The sequence below is a fragment of the Ailuropoda melanoleuca genome, chromosome 4 (genome assembly GCF_002007445.2).
Source record: "Ailuropoda melanoleuca isolate Jingjing chromosome 4, ASM200744v2, whole genome shotgun sequence".
NCBI classification, from domain to species: Eukaryota; Metazoa; Chordata; class Mammalia; order Carnivora; family Ursidae; genus Ailuropoda; species Ailuropoda melanoleuca.
Window position 1 is genome coordinate 31,462,308 of NC_048221.1, and position 24,060 is coordinate 31,486,367.

Sequence of the window (24,060 nt, forward strand, 5' to 3'; positions counted from 1 at the left end):
GACAAAAATTGGTCTCACTCACTGACTCCATCCATCTCCATACTCCTGTGAATCTGGCTGGCACTTTTAAAATTATTTGCTCATTTGCTTAACACTCCTTCAGGGGCCTTTCCAACTAGTAGCACAAGCCAAAAGAGGAAAAGCAATCTATTCACCAAAAGGATGCATTTTTAAAGGGCATTTTGCATACTTCATTTCACAAAGAAACAATGGCAGTCAGAGTTTTGGGACATTAATTTTTCATAGGCAAAATATTCATCTTTAACGCACATGGCCATAGGTTCAAAAAGTAACGTTAAGCTTGTGTATGTTGGCTGGAGTAATGCTATTCAAGACTTCCTCCTAGTTCCCTGTTGTACAGGAGTTTTACCCCACTGTGTTCCATGTTTTCCTTTGCATTTCGGAGCCCTGGAATCAAATGTAATTGAAATTGCATGCTGGATTTTGGTAGAGGCATGTGTTTGTGTGAATTTACATGCATTTACATCCCTAATTAACAGCAGTGGCATTTTCTCTGAAGTAAATCAACAACGAGGTGCAAATTATTTTACCCATTTTGCAAAAAGTCAGTAAAAGATTATAATGCCCTAGAAAGAGCCTCAGCTACCTGAGTGACCTCATTAAATATGGCCGCCCCATCCCCCTTTGAGCTCCCATTTATAATTAGTCATTAAAAATGTCTAGATTAAGCAGAATCCAATTATGAGGAAGGCACAACTTGCTTCCTTGGGAGAGAGAATTGAAATGCCTCTTAAACTGGGGGAGATCCAGCTCTTTTTAAAGGTTCACTTCAGAATTGACCTTTCTTGAGTGGAGAGGGGAAATGTCTTCAGTTGAACAGAAAAGACAGCAGCCCCAGTAAAAGAGCACCAATGTACACAGACACAGAGAAAATGAAGACACCAAGTGAAACAGAATGCCAAAGAGACGTAGAAAGTCACGCCAACAGAAATGGGGCCAGGATGCTATTTGTGAATCTGCTTTATAAAATACATATTTACTTAGGCCACTAACATATCTTTCTACACAATTTCAAATGTAGGATATCACATAACCCTCTCTTTGCTCTATATCTAAAGCTACAGGAAGTTCAGCAGCCATGTACTCTGCTTTTATTAGATTGAGTATATCCAGATGATTTTAATAAAGTTTTAAAAGGACATTAGTTTCCTGCTATTTCAATGAAAACCACTTGCAAGATGAATTTAAAGCAATAGATCTATTCCTTGTCAACACATGCCCCTTTTATGCAAATATGCCACTCTTTTATAATAGCCAACAAAACAACACACACACACACACACACACACACACACACATAATCATCAACTGTACGCGACATGGAAGAAAATGTCACTGCTATAAATGTTTAAAGATGAAGAGATGGAGAGTGTGTTGGGTGCCATGCTATGCTGTCCAGATTCCCCATCCAGGAATGAGGTTCTTGTTACCTCATTTGCTGTAAGCTCAGAGTCTTGACAATGAAGCCCTTCTCTGGGAAGTGTTAGCCAAATAGTGTCCTATCCTAAGTCATGCCCGTTCCCTAGGGACGGCTCACAATCCAATGACTGGTCAACATGTGTATGTGGATGGGAGGGCAGGGAGAGGTGCACTAAGGGCTGGCTCCCTGACATCAGGTGCCCTGAGGGCCATTCCAGTAGGGAGTGATTGAGGTCTTGCTGGGACTACATCACACTTCTCCTTGGGCCCAGTTCTGGTTCTGCAATCTCCCATAGGGTTTCACCTTGAGAGCACTGCATGCAAATCTCCACCTCAGAGTCAATTTCTTAGGGAGCCGAACCTAAGATAGTGAAGAATATTCCTTCCCAAACTCTCTTTGATTTTCTTTTTAACTTGTTATTATGGAAATGTGCAAACATACACAAAAGTCAAGAAAAGAATCTGGCTCATCAGCCTTATCAACATCTTGCCATTCCTGCTTCACCTACTCCTTTTTTAAAAAATGCATTCTTTTAAAGTAAATCATTTTATCCATAAATATTTCAGTATGTATTGAACAGAAGAAGATTTTTCTAAAAGCAAAACCACAATGCTATTAGAACATATAAAAATAACATATAAAAATAATTCCTCAAACCAATCTAAAACCCAACCTGTGTCCAATATTTCTCAATTGCTTCCGATTATTTTTTTTACAGGTCACAATGATTTGTGAATTTTTATTCCCACTTTCAACTTCCAGAACTCACCTATAGGTCATCATGGCTCCTCACCAACATGCCTACCCTGACCTTCTATCTGGTCTTCTTGTCTGCCCCTCACCTTCCTCTAAGGAAGCCTTTCGCACTGTTGTCAAGTCAATTTTCCTAAGGATCAGCTCTGTTAATAATTCCCACAGCAAACAGCGCTATTTCTCTTAAGTATGGCCTATGGAACATTAGTCTGCCAACTGCTTTTTAAGAAAGGGGGAAAAAAAGGATATTCTGTGAACAAATAAATCTGAGAAATAATATGAGTTTTATTCCCTTATAAAGCACATCAGCCTATTCAAGGCTCTGGGCAATCCTGCAGTAAACGACCTGTCAAACCTTTTAAACTTTCTTTCTTTTTTTTTTTTTTTTAAGATTTTATTTATTTATTTGACAGAGAGAGAGACAGCCAGTGAGAGAGGGAACACAAGCAGGGGGAGTGGGAGAGGAAGAAGCAGGCTCTCAGTGGAGGAACCTGAACACAGGGATCACACCCTGAGCCCAAGGCAGACGCTTAACGACTGAGCCACCCAGGCGCCCCCCGCCAAACATTTTAACCTTTTAATCCAGTGTTTTCCAAACCTATTTGGCCGTAGAACACTGTTGAACCCCGGTTGACATCCAAAAGAAACTGTGCTCTGTGGAACACCCCTTGGGAATTGCTGACTTCCTGGAATGGCATTTGAGATCCTCTTAGCCTGACACAGCCACATACTCCAAGTACTAGGTCTAGAATTTTCTTTCCACTTCTCTTCTTTTGTCCATTGGTTCCCTCCACTATAGACAGTCTTTTGGTTGAAACCCATCACATGCTTGAAATCCCAGATGCTCCAAGAAGCCTCACACAAATCTCCCAACCAGAGTCAACCTTTCCTTTCTCTGAGTTCTCAAAGTAACTGTGCAATACATGGCAGCCGTAGAGGCCTCAGGCTCTGGATCACGGTTTTGCAGGTTACAGGACTTTCTCATTTCAAAATGGAATAATGTGGCATTTGCCACATAGAATTATGTTGTGGGTTAAACAAAAGGATGAATGTGGGTGCAATTAAATCTAAGATACTAAAGGCAAGGACGGTATAGAATTCATCTTTGAAGTTTCTGATGAATCTTGCAGTTTTGAATACAAAAGATCTTTATTTATGTCTGCAGAATTGTTATACTCAACTGTTAGTAGAGATTCTGGGTCATGTATTACCTTCACAACCTATTGATGAGATAAATTATTTGTGCTTTTTGGGGGGAATTCTGTGTTTTATAGTATGATCATTCATATTAGTTGTACCCTTAAAAACTGGATGGGCTTTGGAAGGTCACTTATCCTCTCTGGAGCATCAGAGAGTGTCCAGATGTACAGAATTTAAGGGATTGAGCGAAGTCAATAAGACTTTCAAAATTTTTTAAACATGCGGTACCCGCATGGCTTAGTAGGTTAAGTATCCAACTCTTGGTTTTTGGCTCAGGTCATGATCTCCGTGTCATTAGATGGAGCCCCATGTGGGAGTCTGATAGGGATTCTCTCTCTCTCTCTCCCTCTGCCCTTCCCCTACTCACACACGCTGACTCTCTTTTCCTAAAGTAAGTAAACAAATCTTTTTAAAAAAATTGTTTAAACCACCAAGAAACTTTAAAAATTAATTCTCCCATGATTCGAGATGCTTTAAAAAAAATAAGCAAACAGCACTAATTGAAGTAATAATCACTGGTGTTCCTATTTTTTCTAATCAAAAATATTTTAAAAAAACTGATGATTTAGCTTGCTTGTTCAATCTTACCACAAACAAGTAGACAGTTTTCCCCTGGGATTTCTATAATATTGAACCACAGCACTTAGAGACAGATTGTGGCCTTCATTGATATGGAAGGAACGTATGTGATGAGTAAACATCCTCTAGACAGATAAGGCAACAAGAGAGTGGGGTAGGAACAGTGATCTGGGCAGAAGGAACTGCTATATAGGCCCAAACACAAAGATCAGAGGAAATGTGGTACTTTGGGGAACTCTGTGTGTGTTTTTGTGTGCACACGTGGGAGTGCAAAACACACTTATACCAGGTAACAGTATAACATTTATTTCTAACTATGTGTCGGGTTCAAAAAAGTTTGCTCAACATGATTCCAGACTTCAGGAAGCTTTCTTATAAAGGCCTGCTCTGAGTCACCATAGGAACCAGGTGGTAGACATTAACAAAACAGCACAAATCCATCTCTCCCACTAAAACACGGGGTTCAAGGGAGCATGTCCTGTTGCTGTTATGTAAGACTCTACTGACAAGTTCAAGTTGAAAGAAGGACTTCTCTCAGAAGACCAGAAACGGACTGCTTCAGAAAGATGTATAGGCTTAATGCATCTCCTGTTGGACAGAGGCAGTTCTGGGCTGTGTCTGTGGTGTGAGATATTTGTGGTCTCCTCGACTTCCTGTGGCTCGGTGGCTTTTTTTGCTCAGCATCGACCATGGGAGAGCCGGACCCACCATCTGTGCTGGGAACTTCAAAGATGTGTTTTGGTTTACATTCTGTTACAATGAACTCAATGCAAATTGTTTTTATGTTGTTTTTAAAATTTTTTATTTTACTTGTTTTTGGAAGTGGGATAATAAGGGGAGTGAACTAGTACTGTGTTGGCTTGACTGGGAAAAAAAAAAGAAGAAGATCAACAGATGTTAGTTTTGATTCATTGTTTTCTTCTGTGGGAATGTAGTTTTTACTATTTTTCACATTCTATTTGGATCCAGATTTTTCTTGGTAGGGGAAAATGCTAAATTTCCATTTAGATACATTCAATTTAACAGTGGCAACTTGCCATAGACCTCTCCTTCTTTCCTTATTTTTTTTTTTCTGAAATAGCACAGAAACTTCCTCGAGCTTCAGGCTGAGCTGAACCTTATTGAATGGTCCTTCAAAGGTCAACTGAAAGGCACTATTTCTCACGGAGAAGAAGGCTCTCAATCAGAGTTTAGAGTGAACCAGAAGAGACCTGACCATGAATTTAATCCCATTCCGACTGATCTGGCTGGTAAGGCAGTCCAGCTTAAGGGAAGTGATGTGAATTGGCCATGCTCACTGGTGACAGAACTAGACCTAGGACCAAGCTCAGTAACACCACACAAGGCTCTTCCCATTTGGCCTCACTGCCTCTTCAAATGCTTGGGAATAGCTTCTCTAAGATGCAAGTTTCATGGAAAACACTAACCATGCTAATCAGATAAAACTCAACATACACTGTGTTACTGGCAAGCAAATTTCAAAAGTAATTGATGTTGTAAAATTGGACGTTTTATTTATTGGTTAATTAAGTTTATTATTACAGTAGGAGTCTCCAGAGAAAATTGCTAGTTTATTAAGGATTTTTACTGTGATAGATAATAAGGTAGAAGGAAGATCCCTAAGAATAGTCAAGGTTTCTGATACGGAATTATTTTTCCATTGGAATTATAATTACTGGAAGTGTGTAAAGTATAATCAGAGGAATGATCCAAATCACTGGCTGGAATTTGGAATTGAGGAAGGAAAATTTCTAATAATTTAGACCACAGTTTCGTAACGTCAGCCCTATTAACAGTTTGGACCAGAGAATTCCTTGTTATGGGGGGCTAACCTATGATTGTACGATGTTTAGCAGCATTCCTGACCCCCTAGATACCAGTAACACCTCCCCCCAGTTGTCATAACCCAAAATGTCTCCAGACCCTGTCAAATGCCCCCTGGGGGATGAAACTACCCTCACTTGAGAATCACTAATTTAGACAAGGATGGATGTTTAAAATTAAGGACCTTGTTCTTTTCATAAAAGAGAGAGGCAGAGAGAGAGGTTAGGAGAGAGAGGTATTATTCTTTCTTATTATAAATGTAATAAAAACTTATATTTATAAAATATTGAAGCATATGTTATTTAAATAATACCAGATTACCTCAAGATCAGTCTCTGCACGTTGGTTGTCACAATCAAGAATGTCACAAGCCTGAGGGGCGCCTGGGTGGCTCAGTCGGTGAAGCGTCTGGCTTCAGCTCAGGTCATGATTCCGGTGTCCTGGAATCGAGTCCCACGCCGGGCTCCTTGCTCAGCGGGGAGTCTGCTTCTCCCTCTGCCTCCACCACCCCCTGCCCCCGCTTGTGCTCTCTCACTCACTCTTTCAGATAAATAAAATCTTAAAAACAGAAAGAATGTCACGAGCCTGACATCCCAAAATCAATGTAGCTTGTCACCAAAGTCTCCCTAAGACATGGAGGGACAGCAAATGCAGGTCCTGGCTACAGCTCCCCGAAATCCCTCTTGGAGCCCATGTTAGTTCCTCTCGTCAGAACAAGGGCTCTTTCACAATCTCTCCTCTTCTCCCTCAAACTCAGCCTCAAACTCCAGCTCTCGCGGGCTTTCCCGTCTCCCCTCACTGCCCCTGCTTCAGGATCCCCGACTGAGTCCGTCGGCGCTCGGCGCTCGGTTCTCTGACTTCAGCTCTAGAGCCGCGTAATCTCCCCCCACGCCGCTGCCTCACCCGCTGCCTCGAGCCGCACCACAGAAGGCCCGGAGTCCGGGCAAACCCTGAACCTTCCTTGGAATGGTCTGAGCTAGGGGGAGGCTTTAAAACTTTATACGAGACCTTTTTTTTTTTTTTTTTTTAAATCCTGGTCATACTAGAAAGAAGAAAATAAGCAGCAGCTCCACGACTCACAAACAAATCTGGTGGGTGTCTAGGCAGGTGGGATTGACACCTGCAGCTCTAAGGAGAGCATCAAGAGGAAGATATGTAGCTTGCATTCCCCAGTCACGCAGGGAAAATAAAATGACTTGACCTTTCCTTCCACATCCTTTTTCCCATTGAATTATGAGGCTGACTGCAGGATGTTTCAGTCTTCTGCGGGACCGTCATCATCCTTGCGGCCATCCTGCTCAGCGTGTATTGCGTACTTCCTACGCGCCACAGTGTAAACACTTGCAAGATTGTAATACTTAGCTTTCATTATGACTATTAACACGGGTGCTATTAGTATTTCCAATTGACTGGAGAGGAAACTGAATCTCACGGTGGTTACAGATGCTCTCCAGGATGACATAGCTATAAACTTTTCACTTGTTTGTAAGTGCAAGACAAATTCCCATGCTTAAGAATCTCTCACTTGATTTCGTCCTTTGCTGTGTGTGTGTCTTTGAACCTCCGCTGTGGTAGGCGGCCAGGGGAAGAACAACCTGTTGCCGTTTCCACCTGTCTTCCAGCCAAGGTCTGTGGATGACAGCTAAAGGAGCGCTGGTCCAGGAGGGCAGTAAGAAACACTTTGCCCCGGATTTCTATTGTGAAAACATATCCAAATAGTCTTCCCCCACATGTTAGCCATGTCTGCTCTAGCTCTGTTTGGATGTGTCATGAATCTTGCTACTCAAAATAGACTCCCCAGGCCTATGGCATCAATGACACCTGGAAACTTGTAAGAAATGTATACTCCTGGGCCACACTCCAGACCTACTGAAGTAGGTGATTTGAATATGGTGTCCTCAGGATGTTGGAAGGTGGTCCCAGTACAAAATTTCCACAGTCTGGTGGTTCTCAAACTTGTGCATATATCAAGTTCACTTGGAGGACCTGAGAAAATACAAATTGCTGAGCTTCCCCTCTGCCCTAGGGTTTTGGGTTTGGTAGATATGGGGTGGGGCCCAAGAATTTGGATTTCTGATAAGTTCCCAAGGGGGCTAGGGGACCACACTTGGTGAACCATTGTTACAGCCAGATGCTTTGAGAGGCTGCTAAAAGTTAAACCAAAGTAAGCAATTGGTTTTCTAACAGGTCTCAGAGCTGTTAATGTGCTAATACTTGTTTCCCAAACTCTTGGTGGTGGGGGCGGGGGCATGACAAAACATCATTATAGATGAGTGTTGCACAAAATGAATTTTGGAAACCACTTCTCTGCAAACAATAAAGTCTAGCAATTTTGACCAAAAAAAAAAAAAAATAGCTGAATGTAGTAAAATAACCGCTTTGGTCGAGTAAAGGGTAGCCTTGGTGTTGGTAGTGTCAGCACAGCTGTTGTGTCTTGTAGCAAATGAGTAGCACATTTCTCCAAGGGATTTCTACATATTGAAAATAAATGATAAATTATTGAGATTCACATAACACAGACCGGGAATTAAAAAGAGACCAAAAAAAAATCTTCAACGACATTTGAATTGCTGCTTCACCCGCCCATTGAAATACAAGCCAAGAATAAAACATTGATTAAATAGAGAGCATTGACATTTTACCCCTGCGGTGCTGGACACCAGCCTAGACAAAGGGCCGGGTAAACTCGAAAGACAAAGAGCCCTTTTGTGAGGCAGTAAGTTCATCTGGGAGAAATATTAAGTGAACTCTCAAAGGAGAGAGTTCTCCAGCATCTTTACCTACAACACTCATTGAGAGGCAATAGGTAAAATCACATTCAAAATATATGGGGGAAGGAAGATGAAGGAATTTATCAAAGGATGGAACTGGAAGATACATAAAACACAGCTTTTGCCTTCAGGGATGGAAATTTTTATTAGAAAATGAAGACCAAAATGAACAATAAGGTATGAGCAAGAAGACATGTTCTTCTGAGCAAACAAAACATAAAATGTCGATTGTGCCATATTCTCTATGGGTAGGAAGTAGAGCAGTGGACAAAATAGAAAATTTCTCTCAAAGATCATACACTGTAATAAGGAGTACCAGTTAAAAATAATAAACAATAAATCAAATAAGAGTCTTGTTTGAAGATAAACAAGGAGAGGAAAGAGAAAATAAGAGGGATTGCGTAGATTTGCTTTAGAAAGTGTGCTCAGGGAAAGCTTCTCTGATGATTTGTTTTGGCTAAGAAGAAAGAGAATAGAAGAAATGACCCACATAAGTGTTTGGGTAAGGAGCATTCTAGAAATCCAGAATAGAGTATGAAAAGGACAATAATCAGGAAAGAAAATGGGTATTTGTGGAACTGAAAGGAGATGACATTAAATGAATCCTTGCTTTGCAGAAGTGACTGTGCTGGGTCACCTGTGAGCGTGTGCCTGAGTATGTATCAGGTTGGAAGGGTGGGGGGAGGGGGGTGATGGTGTTCAAGATCAAGTTAGACCTTGGTCTCATGATTTTGACCATTTCATTCTTGTGACCGTTCACTCAGCCCCCGAATGCTACCAGCTGGTTTCTGCCATGTTAACACAGAAAAAATAAAATCAGTGACTGTGTCCAGTTCTACATGGAGAGTCATGTGTAGTGTTAGTAACTGTTATTCTTGCTAAAGGATTCTTTTATATCCCTAACATGTGGTTAAAAGTTATTCCTTAACATGAGTGCTAAGTTCAAGTTTGGGCAAACAGCTGCAACAATTTAAAGTTGCTCCACAACTTCAAATCCTTAAGGAAGCTTACATCTCTTTCAAGTAGGGCTACCATGAGAAATGAAATATTAAGGAATATTCAGTCGATGATGGCCCAAGTTCATTCTCCCTATTATATATTATTGTAAAAGACTTTCCAATGAATAGAGGTATTGGGTAGATCTTAAATATAAAGAAATGATTGGTTGTTGCATTCATAAATTACAGATAAATATTTCTTAACCCAAGACTTACAAAGATGAACATGAAAAGGATACAAATATATCTGAAAATGATTTTGTTGGAAGAACATTTTAGAAAGTGAATATGCAGAAGATTATTTTTGTGTTGTTTAATATAAAAGCACTCAGGAAAATCCCAAAAGGTTGGAATTAATTATCAAATTGTTTTACTCAAGTATCATAGAGTATTCATTCTGGAAAAACAAAGGGACTGGCAAGTGAATTCAATGAAAGCAAAACAGCTCAGATTTGCAAAAAAAAAAAAAAAAAGCATTGATCTTCCCTCCTGTGATTTTCAGTACTATGAACCTGAGCATTTGCCTTCTAAATTCAGATCCCTGAAATAGAAACTCTCCCACTTTCATAGTGGAACACAGAACACAGGCCATGGGATTGTTTCATGACTCAGAAGCTCAAATATTATGTTTGCTCTGTGCTTTAAAGTGGCATCAAGTTATTCGAGGCTGGCTGAAATCATTTGAGGAAGAGGCAAAAGTCTGCTTTTCCTTTCCTTTCTGTAAGATGGCAAGATTGTGTAATCATACCCCAGCTGAATCTGGCTTGTGTTGTTAGAGGAATTATCTCCTCATTAAAAACAAATCTTAATAGGCCTAATTTGAAGGCTGCTTTTGTCTGTAACTTGATCAAGAGGGTAATGACTGTGAGCCACGCTAAACAGAGGGAGAGTAAAAGAAAGTCAAACATTAAACAGCGCAGATTACAGTTACATTAGAGTGCTTTTGATATGCAAATGAAGCACACAGGGCAAAAAATGAAAAAACAGAAATGGGTTTGTTTCTATTTCATTTCTTGATACTCTCCTTAGAGCATCCAGGAAAACCCAAGTCTTAAAGAAATGACTTGGTTTGAGAGACATGTAATTGTTATTTTCAGGGTCTTAGTGTCCTCAGTTGCAAAATGGGAATACCAATGTCTATAATTATTATGATAGGGTGATTATAAAGATTAAACAAATTAATACATGTGAAGCATTTAGAACAGTGTCTGGGCTTCTAATCCATCCAGCACATAGTTACTGATAGTCCTTACTATAACGTTTAGCTATTTTTATTGGTGCAGTTATTACTATTATTATTAGCATTTTTTCTTATTCTATATGAACGAGAATAGCAGTCATAGATACAGAGAATTTTGGAACTGAAAAAAGTTTAGGGTGGTGTTTCCAGAACTGCATTTCATGAATACCCACTGTTACCTTAAAGGTTTTCTCTGACTGGTGACTTTTGGGAAATTCTAGGTTAAATATAATCAAGACCATTTCAGTGATCTCAGTGTCCTGAGGTTGAGACCTGCGTCAGGCTCTGCGCTCATCAGGAAATCTGCTTCTTCCTCTGCCCCTCCCCCTGTCATGCGTATGTGCACACTCTTTCTCTCAAACAAATAAAATCTTAAAAAAAAGAAAAAAAAAAGATCAAGAACATTTTACCACAGACGCTTCAGATCCCTTACGATGCCGACAATGTGAATCTCAAAGAGCGCAATGTTCTGGTCAGCCTTGCCAAAATGTATTTGACCTCAAACCCATTTCTCACAGAATGTCTTGTAACCCCCTGAGAAACATTAGTTCTTAAAGAAAATTATGGATGACAATTCAATGATGCCCACAGGAAAAATGACTTCTCCAAAGCCCTCAGTTAGTTAAGGGCAAAGTCTGGGCTTATGCCTGGGTCTCCTGAACTGATGCCAATTATTAGTAAAGACTAGTTTAAAAGATCCCATATTGGTAAGGGAGCTCTGGTAAGAGTTTGTCAGTGGAAGCTCATCTATGATGCTTTTCTATAAGCAATGCTAGGAAGCTGTCTATACCTCTGAACCAGCCCTGAAACGAATCATCTCCCCCTTTATATAAGATGGCCAAGAGAAAGGACTGTTGACCATTACTGGCCCAGTAGGAGATTCTGGCCTAGGCTTGGGGTCTTTGGATTCTATTGCAGGAATTTCTCACATAGGAAAGCTCCTTAGGGCTCCCAGACCAATGCTACTCAGTCAAGCGAGGAGTGCTATAGTGGGCCACGGATCAGGTTTGTCAGGGAACTTCCTCGAACCAGTCCACAAGGAGGTAAGTATAGACATTGTGAGTCAGCATTTGGAGACTTGGATAATAATTTGCAGAGAAATTTTGTGTCTATGCACATGTTAATCTGAGTTACAGTTTTTAAAACAGGGCTTGTATTTGTACACATTTTTAGTATTTCATTTCTCTAGTAATTTATTTTTATTGCATTTTATAAGAGCATCAGTCCAGGACAGATTAAATATTAAAAAATAAATAAATAAAACTTGTCCTTTACCTTAGATAGTTCGAGAGACTGGTTCTCAGAAGGAACAGCTCCAGACCCGCAGTATCAGCATCACTAGAGAACTTGTTAGAAATGCAATTCTTGGTTCTACTCCAGACCTACTACATTGGAAATTCTGGGGTAGGATCCAACAATCTTTATTTTAATAAGCCCTTTGGGTGATTAATATGCACACAAAATTTTAGAATACATACATATACATACATATGAGAGAGAGAGACAGAGAGACAGAGACAGAGATTTCAAACTCTGGTGTGCAAAGATAATATCACATTATTTCTCTATAATCAAATTAAATTATACTCCTAACCACCACTTATTCAGGTTGGAAGCAATTTCAATGTCAGTTAGGATTAGGTTCAGTTATGAGTAGTGGAGACCCCCCAAAACAGCGACCTCATCAATAGGTAGACTTTTGGGGAAAAAGCCAAGCAGTAAGGGTGTTTTTTTAAGGTGATTTTGTTTTCTGCTCTACTGTCTAAATCCTCCGGAACAAGAGGACACAGAGGCCTGCCTACCTTATTTTATTTTATTTTAGTATTTTTAAAATATTTTATTTATTCATTTATTTATTCAGAGAGAGTGAACGTGAGTGGGGGAAGGGCAGAGGGGAAGGGAGAGAGAGAATCTCCAGCAGACTGCCCGATGAGCGCAGAGCCTGACACAGGGCCCAATCCCAGGACCCTGAGATCATGACCTGAGCTGAAACCAAGAGTTGGGCACTTAACCCACTCAGCCACCCAGGTGCCACACCTACCTTTTTTAATAGAGCAGGAAAAAGTCAGGGAAAAACCAAAACAAGACTCCAGTATACTATTCTGCTGTAACAACAATGATATTTAATCATTCTGTGTGGTGATCTTGGAGCCAGACCAGTACCTAGAAAGTCTAGGGCCTACTCTGAATATCCTGGAGTTCTTTATGCATCAGAGAGTGTTTCCGCTTTTAAGCATTGTCTGCTGGGGTCTTTAAAACTCCGTTCATAGGTTTTAGAATCCAAATTCTTTCTTTCTTTTTGGCCTATCTAGGATTCTCTCACTTGTCATAGATTTTTATTTTCTTGTTGCATTTCTTTGTAGCTTGAACCCTCAAGCAAAAAAGGTAGGTGGAATCACATTTATCAATTTATTTCCAGGCCTCTGGTATTGAAGTCAATCTCTAATTGAAAAACTAGTCTCCAGGGGCCAATAATTAGATCTTGAAATTGATGCTTTGTGCAAAATTTAGTGTCTTTCTGGTCTGCCACATTTTTGTAGGCTCCTTTTTTCACTCTTTCTAGTTTGTAGCTAAAGGGTTCCGTACTTCCATTGGTCTGGGCAGCTAGCAACAAGGCTTATATAGTAATAGTTTTGAAAATGTAGGTGAAACATTGGCAACTTTGGAATGAATTGTCATACATTTCCCAATGTCTCCTACCGCCTCTAATGAATTATGTAACTTTTTTTAGTGTATTAGATAATTATATATTTGTCATGCATTCATTTAGTTATAAGGTTTTCAAAAAGCTATATTCAGAAGGCCAAATTTGATTTATTCCTGTTTCTTTTCCAGTGTTACCTCTGTTCCATCATACAAATCTCCACCTTTTGTTTCAGAATTAAAAAATCCTCAGAAAATATAGGTTTCTGAATTTAGGCATATTTGAAGATGATTTTCCTCCCGTCCCTGTTTACTTCTCTAACAAAAATTTCCAGGAAAAAAAGCTAGAAAAAAAAATGGGAATCTTAGCAAATTAAATATTATAGGGGCGCCTGGGTGGCACAGCGGTTAAGCGTCTGCCTTCGGCTCAGGGCGTGATCCCGGCGTTATGGGATCGAGCCCCACGTCAGGCTCCTCCGCTGCGAGCCTGCTTCTTCCTCTCCCACTCCCCCTGCTTGCGTTCCCTCTCTCGCTGGCTGTCTCTATCTCTGTCAAATAAATAAATAAAATCTTTAAAAAAAAATTAAATATTATAAGTATTATACTACTTACACTGATTTTATAGGAATAACTCATTCAATTTGGATACCAACCTCATTCTTTATTTCCATGTCCTTCCATGCTCTAATATACCTTGTCCCTCATTTTTCTTGCTCAGCTTTTTAAAAGTAGAATAAAACTACTTGCAGTTTCACTCAGAGGCATTTGCTTTTGAATATTTTGGTTCATTTCCTTCTAATCTCAAAGCTTTCATTTTAGAAACACGGCCTTTATTTTTTAACATATATATGTATTTTCCTTATATCCATATGAATTCTTTTTTCCCATTTATAAAAGTAATACATACATATTGTCACAAAATCAAACCCAATAAGGGGTACAAAGTAAACTTGGTTGTGTTTTGTTGCCAAGTCCTTAGACACACTTGTCCAAAATTTCAGGCAAATTTGCGTGGCTTTAGTAACTATCGGTTGGCTGCTAGTGAAACTTCTGCCAAGTTACGGGGAAGGTGGATAATCCTCTAGGCCTCCAGGATCAATTTGAATGGACCGTTTGTGAGTTGCGAGGTAACATTTTAAATATGTGTTGTTTTGCAGCATCTTTTCTCATACACAGTGTAAAAACTCACTCCCCTGTCTTCCATAGAGCAAACTACAAGAGGGCAGCCTAGCTAGTGGAGGGTGAAATTTAAATTTCTACATTTTAATGTTTCTCCATTTAACGAAAGCACTGGACAATTCAAAAAGTAAAAGGCTTCAACTGTGGAGTCAAGAGAGAAAAAACACATGTGTTTTTTTCCACACAAGAAGCAGGAAAACAATATGAATTGACCAATATTAATCACATATATTCCCACACGCTAAGGATTAGGTGAACCTTGTGCAGACAAATTAAGTTACAAACTGTAAACCCTGTGCCTCTCAGTTGTTTGAATTTTGCAGTTAGCTTGGTCTTTCCTTTTTTTTTTTTTTAAAAGATTTTATTTGGCAGAGAGAGACAGCCAGCGAGAGAAGGAACACAAGCAGGGGGAGTGGGAGAGGAAGAAGCAGGCTCTCAGCAGAGGAGCCTGATGTGTGGCTCGATCCTAGAACTCCAGGATCACGCCCTGAGCCGAAGGCAGACGCTTAACTGCTGAGCCACCCAGGCGCCCCTTTGTCTTTCCTTTTGTACTAACCAGGCAGAGCCACAGTGGTAGAGAGAAGAAATTTCATTCAGTCATCATCTCTGATTCACTCAGAAGAGAATCTATTAGGTCTTTGCTCCCGGAGGGCTGAATACAGATTCAGAAGAGATGGGGATCATGGGTGCACAAGATTTATATTTCTTCATTAGACCCTGAAAGCCACTCAACTTATTTTGAAAACTGAGGGGAAAGAAGGTTTACCCAAATAAATAAGTAAATAAATGGGCAGGATGAGCGGGAGGGTAAGAGTAGCTATATAACTTAATTTAGCCCCAGAAGGAGGAGTACATGGTACACTTGATTTTACCCTCTCCTGCCCTTGAGTTGCTAATGAATCAGGTGACGTTTCCCACTGACGTCAGATAGAGGCTCAGAATCTTTCTTGGTATATAGCCTTCTGGGCAGCTGCTACCAACCTACAGGTCGGCTTATGAGATTGATTTACTGAGTGCATTATTTATTCATTTATTCAACATTTATTGAACATCTAAACTGTGCCAGGCGTGGTAAAGGCATTTGGGAGCAAGACATGAGGCTTACATTCTAAAGAAATGAAAACTTTTTATTGCCTTTTTTGGCCCTGCACATTTGCTTGGCATGCAGTAGGTGCTCAATAAATTTCTTTTGTCACATTGCATTGAACTGACTTGTGAAGAGGATCCTGGCATCAGCTGACCCAGCTGAGAAGTGGAGTGTGGCCATGGTTCTCCCTCAAATAATGAGAACATTTGTTCTGCCTCAGTTCACTTCCTGCTCAAGGTCTATTAAAAATACCTCACCGTCAGGATCAGTTCTCAACTGGATATGTTTCGAGGGGCAGGGGTAGATAGCCGAGAGATGAATCATACATGGAAACTCATCTCGTTCCTTAAATCTGACCCCTGAATGTCTTTTAGAGTTGCTGATTAGATTCTCGCTAGAGCACAAGGGCAGACTCGGTCCTCAAAGGAAATAAATTAAACTGCATCACATGAGGACAAATGGTTGACATTGTGCTCTTGCTAGCATCTTGTGTGCAGCTGTGAACAGCTGTGTGAGTGCCAGTTAAGCTGTGATAGTATCACTGTGGAGAGAGATAAAGGGCAATTCATTCACAAAGCACTACTGAAAGGGCCTCGCAGTTGTGTTCTAAGGACCAACTTTCTGCTATCCCCTCTCTTTCTGAAATTTATCCTCAGATAAGGTGATATAATATAATACAGAATTATAGGTCTTCTCCCACCAGGAATGGTGTTTTAGGAATACATGCTGTGACATTCACAAACAAACATGAAATAGGGAAAAGCAGGCTCCACTTGACAAAGACGATTAGCTTCAGACTCCAGAGTGATTCTTGGACCATTTATTCATTCCCTTATGAATAAGCCTCAGTTTTTCCCCCTCTGGTAGAGAAGGCACAAACATGCCAAAGAGAGTGGCTCTTTTAGAGAACAGCTTCATTTTTCACCCGGATTTGCAGCTTCCCTCCCCTACAAGAAGCCATCAGCTGCTCATCCTTTGACTACAAATGGTCAGCTCCTTTGGTGAACAAGGACAGGGTCAGATGCCAATGAAGGGAACAAAATGAGGTGAGGAAAGAGCATTTGGTAAAGAGATTGAAATGGCATTTGGATGTTTGTTTTAAAAGATTTTAATATGCTGCTCGAAGGGAAAGTTATTATATCAGTTGCTCTCTTGAGAAATGGAGTTAGAAGGTAAGGCAGTAAAATTAAAATTGAATAGAAATCCTAGGTCAGTGTTCCTAAATGCTGGCCCAGTACCTGGGCCACCTTCGTGGACTCAATCGCCTAGTAACCTTGCTAAAGTTGCAAGTTCCCAAAGGACTCCCTGAGTTTTTGTAACCAATTCCCCAAGATGAGCCTAGCGTACATGGCTAGATTTAGGAATTACTGGTAGATCCCAGGCTAAACACACACACAAACTAACAAACAAAAATAAAGCAGGTGACCAGGCGCCTGGGTGGCTCAGTCGGTTGACTGTCCAACTCTTGCTTTTGGCTCAGGTCCTGATCTCAGGGTCTTGAGATAGAATTCCAAAGTTGGGCTGTGTGCTCAGTGGGGAGTCCATCTGAGATTCTGTCAATCCCTCTCCCTCTGCCCCTCCCCCTGCTCACTCGTCCTCTAGCTCTCGCTCTTTCTCAAATAAATAAATCTTAATAATAAATAAATAAATAAATAAATAAATAAATAAATAAATAAAGTAGATGAATTTTTTAGGAGGGGGAAACTACGAACCACGCCAGAATGAGATAGCAGGGCTGCCCCTCTGTATGGACCCAAACCAATAAGTAATATTTTTGTAATCAATAAATAGTAATTAACTGAAGACTGACTTTATATCCAGAACAGATCTATTTCCTTAAATCTTTTCATCTTTAAATTGTAAGGAACTTTATGAGTGAGGCAGGATCCATGAAGCACCTTGCACACATGAGACACACGCACTTTAAGGCAGTCGGGAAGATCACACGGCTGGTAACTGGCAGAGCCCGGCTTCAGACTCAGGAAGTCTGAGTCCAGAGCCTGTGGTTAAACCTGGACCAGAAACTGTCTTTCCTGTGCAAATGGCAGGCCTTGGGGAGATGAAGTTTAGTAAGGCAGTGGTGTCCTTCAAGGAGTTCATGGAAATTTATAATATAATGTAGCAAGTGCAGTGTGTAACATGCAAAGAGAGACTCTGAGGTCTTTGCAGGATCACAGAGGAGGTCTGACCCAGTATGGGGGGTGGGCTCTCTGGACCTGAGCTGAAATGTTAAAGGATGAGAAAGAGTGAGCTACAAGAAGACTGGACTGAGAGAAGGTGTTCTTGGAGGAGGAGAAAGCATGAGCAAAGCCTCAAAGAAAAGATATAGTAGTTCCTGGCTTTTCTCAGAGGGCTATTACCAGAAGACGGGTGAATGTATATAAGACGGCAAGAATGACAACTATCTGCTCGATTATGGAAAATAATTATTAATGATTATTATTGAATTGGGATTCATGTTAATAATTATCACAATCCTTTTTAGTAACTGACATGAATAGTAATTGTGGTGTTTCATAACGTGTTGCTATGTTATTCCAAAATTACCCTAAAACTTAGTTGTTTGAAACAACCTCCCTTATACTGTGCTCTTAGAAATCTATGAATCAAGAATTTTGCGAGGGCATAAGTGGGATGGCTTAGGTCTGCTTTCTCATGTCTGGGCCTCCCCTGGAGGTGACTAGAACACATGAGGCAATGAACCCCTGAGGCTGGAAGGTCTTCTTCCAAGAAGGATGGCCCACCACCTATGTGGGGGTGACTGGAAGGCCGTAATTAAATGGGACTGTTGGCCAAAGCACTTCCATGTGCCCTTCTCAGCCTGGTGACTTCAGAAAAGTGGGACTTCTAAGGTGGGTCAGTGGCCCAGTGAATGAGGTGGAGGCTGATATCTTTTTGACCTAGCTTCGGAAGACACAAAGTGTTACCTCACTGGACTCTATGGATTAAAGCAGCCATGAGCACATCCAGATTGAAGAGAAACCATAACCTGAGGAATGTCAAGGAATTTGGAGCCAAATTTTAAAATCACCACATGTGGTTAACATTTATTGGGTACTTTCTAAGTGCCAGGCACTCTGCTAAATGCTTTAGCAAGGATATCTCCTCTAAAGTTCATCACAATGGTATAAAATATGCGCTATGATTATCCCAGTTATAGATGAGGGATCACAGGCTCAGGGAAGATGTTTAACTTGCACAAAGTCACCAATAAGTGGCTACACTTATGAACTCATATTTGTAGGATTTAAAAGTGTAAGCCTAAGCTACATGACCTTGGTATTCTTCTTTCTGTGTAAATCAGCCCTGACTCGTGGCCCAGAGTGCAGAGTAAGCTCATTGTTAGTGTTTGTGGGAGGGAAGAAAGTCTCAGCAACTCTACATTTAAGGGGACTCAAATAGGGACATTTGGGGGCAACATCATGGCTGGCAACTACTACACTCTCTTTTGCCCTTGTCGGAAGTGGAATCCTGAGGAAGCAATGCTATGTGGACCTTGGGCCTGGCCTTTACATTTCTCATGTAAATGCTCACATAATTCTCTCCCTGGAAGCCTCATCCCTGAAGGCCTTGTGCCTGAATCCCGAAATCAAAGAAATGGGACAAATACTCTTTGGAAAAGCCTTCTGAATCAAAGTTCTCTCAGATCCAGGAAAAGTATCACAAATTAGGAGTATTCATTCCCAGGAATATGAAAAAAATAACTTTTGCCTGCTTTTTACATCTTATACCCACCAGAAGAGTAATCCATGGTATTTAAACTCAATTTTGTTTCACGTACCCACTCACCCAACGATATATATTGAACACCTATTATGTGTTAGCCATGACGCTGGATTATGAAGATACTATGGGTAAGAAAGACAGAGATTATCTCTCCTCTCCTAGAGCTCGTAGTCTAATGAGAAAGATAGAGAAACTAAGTAGGTTACTATTCAAGTACGTAATTGCTAATTCCCAAAAGTGCTTTGAGAAAAATTAATGTAATAAGATAAAAATAAGACAAGAGTAAGGTGAGAAATCTGTATGTATTCTGGTTGGATTAGGCCTCTCTAGGGACGTGGTATTTAACCAGAAACCCAAAGTAAGAGAGGAAAAGAAAGGCTGTGATCCTGTTTATTTTTATGCTGTTCTTTGGTCCCAACCTCCTTTCCTTTGAGTTCAGACCCTGTTCCAAACGGAATTAAGCTGCAAGTCAGAATGTTGATGGAAGAAGAATCTAACTAGTCCTCAGTCCAGTATCAAGTTCACGCACACAGACTTTTTACAAGCAAGTGTAAAACCTGACATTTAAGGGCTGACCTTATTTCCCAGCTGCATAGAAATCTGAGACCAGCCCTAGCTAACAGCCTCAAAGTGTAGGTCATTTGTGCACCCACCAAGCCCCTTGAGTCTTCACCCATACAGAGTCTTGGTGGACCATTCTGCCTGTCTTCCGGAGGCGCCTTCAAACAGCAAGAGTGGACTAGGTCTTCAGGTTAGAAGACATGCTTCCAAAAAACTTCATAACTTTTACTTTCTAAGATCAAACCCTATTATCAACACTGGGGTACTGATATTTAAGGAAACCTGTCCTTGTGCGTGATGGTATGGTGGGGAATCCTATTAATAATTATACCTTAATTTAGTTATTAAAATTTAGGGATTCATTGATCTGGTAAAAGGAGTCTCTAATATTTGAGCTCCCAGCATCCATGGCAGCTACCAGAAGTAACACAGGGATTCAGCAGAATGAAGCCTTCATGTAGGTGCACTTTAGAAGTGTATGGACTATCTCAACATGTAGTTACATTGGAGGCCATTCTTTGGAAATTGTTTCATTCGTATGTGTGTGTATACATATGTAAAAATGTCATATATATGCAAATCTTAACAGTGTAATTACCGTGTATATGTGGGTTTATTAATTCCTAAACCACCAGCTAGTATCACACTTACTTATCTCACTTAATTTTAACCCTAAAAAAATTATGATATGACATTGTACAGGTGAAGAAGCAAGAACCTATGTGGTCCAATAGAAGAACCACTAGATATGTGTGGCTATTTAAATTTAAATTATTTAAACTTAAATGAACACTCAGTCCCTCAGTCCCACTAATCACATTTCACGTACTTAGAACATTTCCACCATTGTAGAAAATTCTGTTGGGATAGCTCTGGAGATTGAAGGCCAGGGTGTCTCAACTTTGGCAATCTTGACATTTTGGGCCAGGTAATTGCTTAGGGGGCCTCTCTTGTACGTTAGAGGATGTTTCGCAACTGCTACTCACTAGTCAGCAGTAGCCTGCCTCCCCTAGTTGTGGAATCAAAATTGTCTCCAGAGAGTGTCCCCCTGGAACGGGGAATAAAGTCATCCCTGGTCAAGAACCAAGGCCCTAGACTCAGCCTAGGGTTGACAGGCTATGTGGGAACTTGAGTGAGCTGCTTCTTTGAGCGTAATCTCCCTCATTGGTAAAATATTTTAAAAATAGAACACATTTTCATGAAGTTTTGTGAGTGTTCAAGATAAAGCATTCAGCAGGTAATAAAAGCAGATAAAATGGTCTTTAGGACAGTAATGCTCAAACTCCCCCTTACCTGAGGCGATGTCCAGATTAGCTCCTGTGGCATCTGGAATCCTGAAAACCAAAATTTCTGCTTGCTGTTCCAACGCTCTATCCATGAACGCAGGCTTCTATGTTTAGGGACCTGCAGGGCTGGAGACAAAGACAGATTCTATTGATTTGTTTAGACAACAAAGTCTGAGGACTTGAAAACTTAAAAACCAAACAAAGAAAGCTTCAACCAAACACAGAAAACCATCTTTCAGCCTCACTGGCCTGAATTTTGTCATGATGGCCTTGAGAATGGGTGGAACAACTAGGCGATCAATTAATGAGGAAGGTTTTTAAATGTCTCTGTAAAAATGGAATCAAACATTTAGATCAATTATAGTGAAAATGATTAAAACATATCCATGGACAGCTGTCAGGAAATTAACTGAAGTTTCAACCTCAAATGTCTAAATAGGTACATTTAGACAATGGGCCCTATCCGTGTATCAGGTTCAGGCTACCACGTTATTAGGATGGAAAGATAATTAAATGAATATTTTAAGTTTGTGCTTATTCTTGCCCTGAAAAAAACACATACAAGTGTGTGAATAGGCTTGCAGAGGGGACCATCATCAACTTATTTTATCCTTGAGATTTTCCACAGTTTGTAGGATTAAGCTGAGTATAACCTTCTAAATATAAAGTTATCCTTAGATTGGACAATATGAACCAGTATTTGACCATTTTTGACCAATAAGAAGGGAAATTCTGTAAGATGTAAAATTAATGCATTGAGGAGAGCAGCAAAAATATAATAGTTCATTTCTCTAATTTATGTTTCCATCATTGAATTCTTCAACTTATGTTTCAGTAATTGATACCTGAAAGGTCATCTTTCTATTAGAAACAGAGATCAGATTCACTATTCACATAATAACCTGGCCATTTACAATGTATCAGGCCCCAGGCTAAGAAACAAGCATTACCTCATTAACCTCATTTAAACTTAACAACAGTATGAAGAGGGTATTATTTCTTTCCATTTTGAAGATGAGAAAACACATTGAGAGGGTTTAGATAACTTGTAGCTAAGCGGTATAGCCAGATTTTAGTCTCAAGAGGACAGAATTTCAAAGCTTTGGTCTCGTTATTCGTGTATAGAAATGCAACTGATTTCTGGGCATTGATTTTGTATCCTGCCACCTTACTGAATTGTTCTATAACTTCTAATAGTTTGGGAGTGGATTCCTTTGGGTTTTCCATATAGAGTATCATGTCATCTGCAAAGAGAGACAGTTTGACTTCTTCTTTGCCGATTTGGATACCTTTGATCCCTTTTTGTCTTCTGATTGCTGTTGCAAGGACTTCTAGTACTATGTTGAATAATAGTGGCGAGAGTGGGCATCCTTGTCGTGTTCCTGATCTTAAGGGAAAGGCTTCCAGCTTTTCCCCATTGAGAATAATGCTTGCAGTAGGCTTTTCATAGATGGCTTTTATGAGATTGAGAAATGTACCCTCTATTCCTACACTCTGAAGGGTTTTAATCAGGAAAGGATGCTGTATTTTGTCAAATGCTTTTTCTGCATCAATTGAGAGGATCATATGGTTCTTGAGTCTTTTCTTGTTGATATGATGTATCACATTGATTGATTTGCGAGTGTTGAACCATGCTTGCATCCCAGGTATGAATCCCACTTGGTCATGATGGATAATCCTTTTAATGTACTGTTGGATTCTATTAGCAAGGATCTTGTTGAGGATTTTGGCATCCATATTCATTAGAGAAATCGGTCTGTAATTCTCCTTTTTGAGGGGGTCTTTGCCTGGTTTGGGGATCAAGGTAATATTAGCCTCATAGAATGAGTTTGGTAGCTTTCCTTCTGTTTCTATTTTTTGAAATAGCTTTAGGAGAATAGGTATTATTTCTTCTTTGAATGTTTGGTAGAATTCCCCAGGAAAACCGTCTGGGCCTGGAGTTTTATTATTTGGAAGGTTGTTTATCACTGACTCAATTTCTTCATAGTTAATTGGCCTATTTAAGAAATCTATTTCTTCCTGTTTCAGTCTTGGTAGTTTATAGGTTTCCAGGAAGGCCTCCATCTCTTCCAGATTGTTTAGTTTTTTGGCATATAGCTGTTGATAAAAGTTTCTAATAATCCTTGCAATTTCAATGGTGCTGGTCGTGACCTCTCCCTTTTCAGTCATAATTTTAATAATCTCAGTCCTTTCTCTTTGTTTTTGGACAAGTTTTGCCAGTGGTCTATCAATTTTATGGATTCTCTCAAAGAACCAGCTTCTAGTCCTGTTGATCTGCTCTACTGTGGTTCTGGTCTCTAATTCATTGATTTCTGCTCTAATCTTGGTCAACTCCTTCCTTGTCAGTGGGTTAGGCCTGTCCCTCTGTTGCTGTTCCAGTTTCTTGAGGTGAGAATATAGAAACTGCATTTTAGATTTTTCTATTCTTTTGAGTGAGGCTTGGATGGCTATGTATTTCCCCCTTAGGACTGCCTTTGCAGTATCCCATAGGTTTTGGACCGTTGTGTATTCATTCTCGTTGGTCTCCATAAATTGTTTAATTTGTTTTTTGATTTCCTGGTTTATCGAGTCATTCTTGAGCAGGATGGTTCTTAGCCTCCAAGTGTTTGAGTTTCTTCCAGGTTTTTCCTTGTGGTTGAGTTCCAATTTCAGAGCGTTGTGGTCTGAGAATATGCAGGGGATAATTTCAATCTTTTGGTATTGGCTGAGACCTGTTTTGTGTCCCAGAGCATGATCTATTCTTGAGAATGTTCCATGGGCATTTGAATAGAA

General features: G+C 40.1%; 2 long non-coding RNA genes across 2 annotated transcripts in view; one reads left to right on the top strand and one right to left on the bottom strand.

The window, feature by feature from the left end:
* Window positions 1-24,060, top strand: part of LOC109490206 — a 231,471-nt gene that overhangs the window by 147,780 nt on the left and 59,631 nt on the right. The gene's annotated exons all lie outside the window — the stretch shown is intronic.
* Window positions 1-24,060, bottom strand: part of LOC117801915 — a 60,419-nt gene that overhangs the window by 384 nt on the left and 35,975 nt on the right. Inside the window, exon 2 of the long non-coding RNA XR_004624737.1 lies at window positions 21,296-21,414. This is a non-coding gene — a long non-coding RNA (uncharacterized LOC117801915). The remainder of the gene's footprint in view (window positions 1-21,295; window positions 21,415-24,060) is intronic.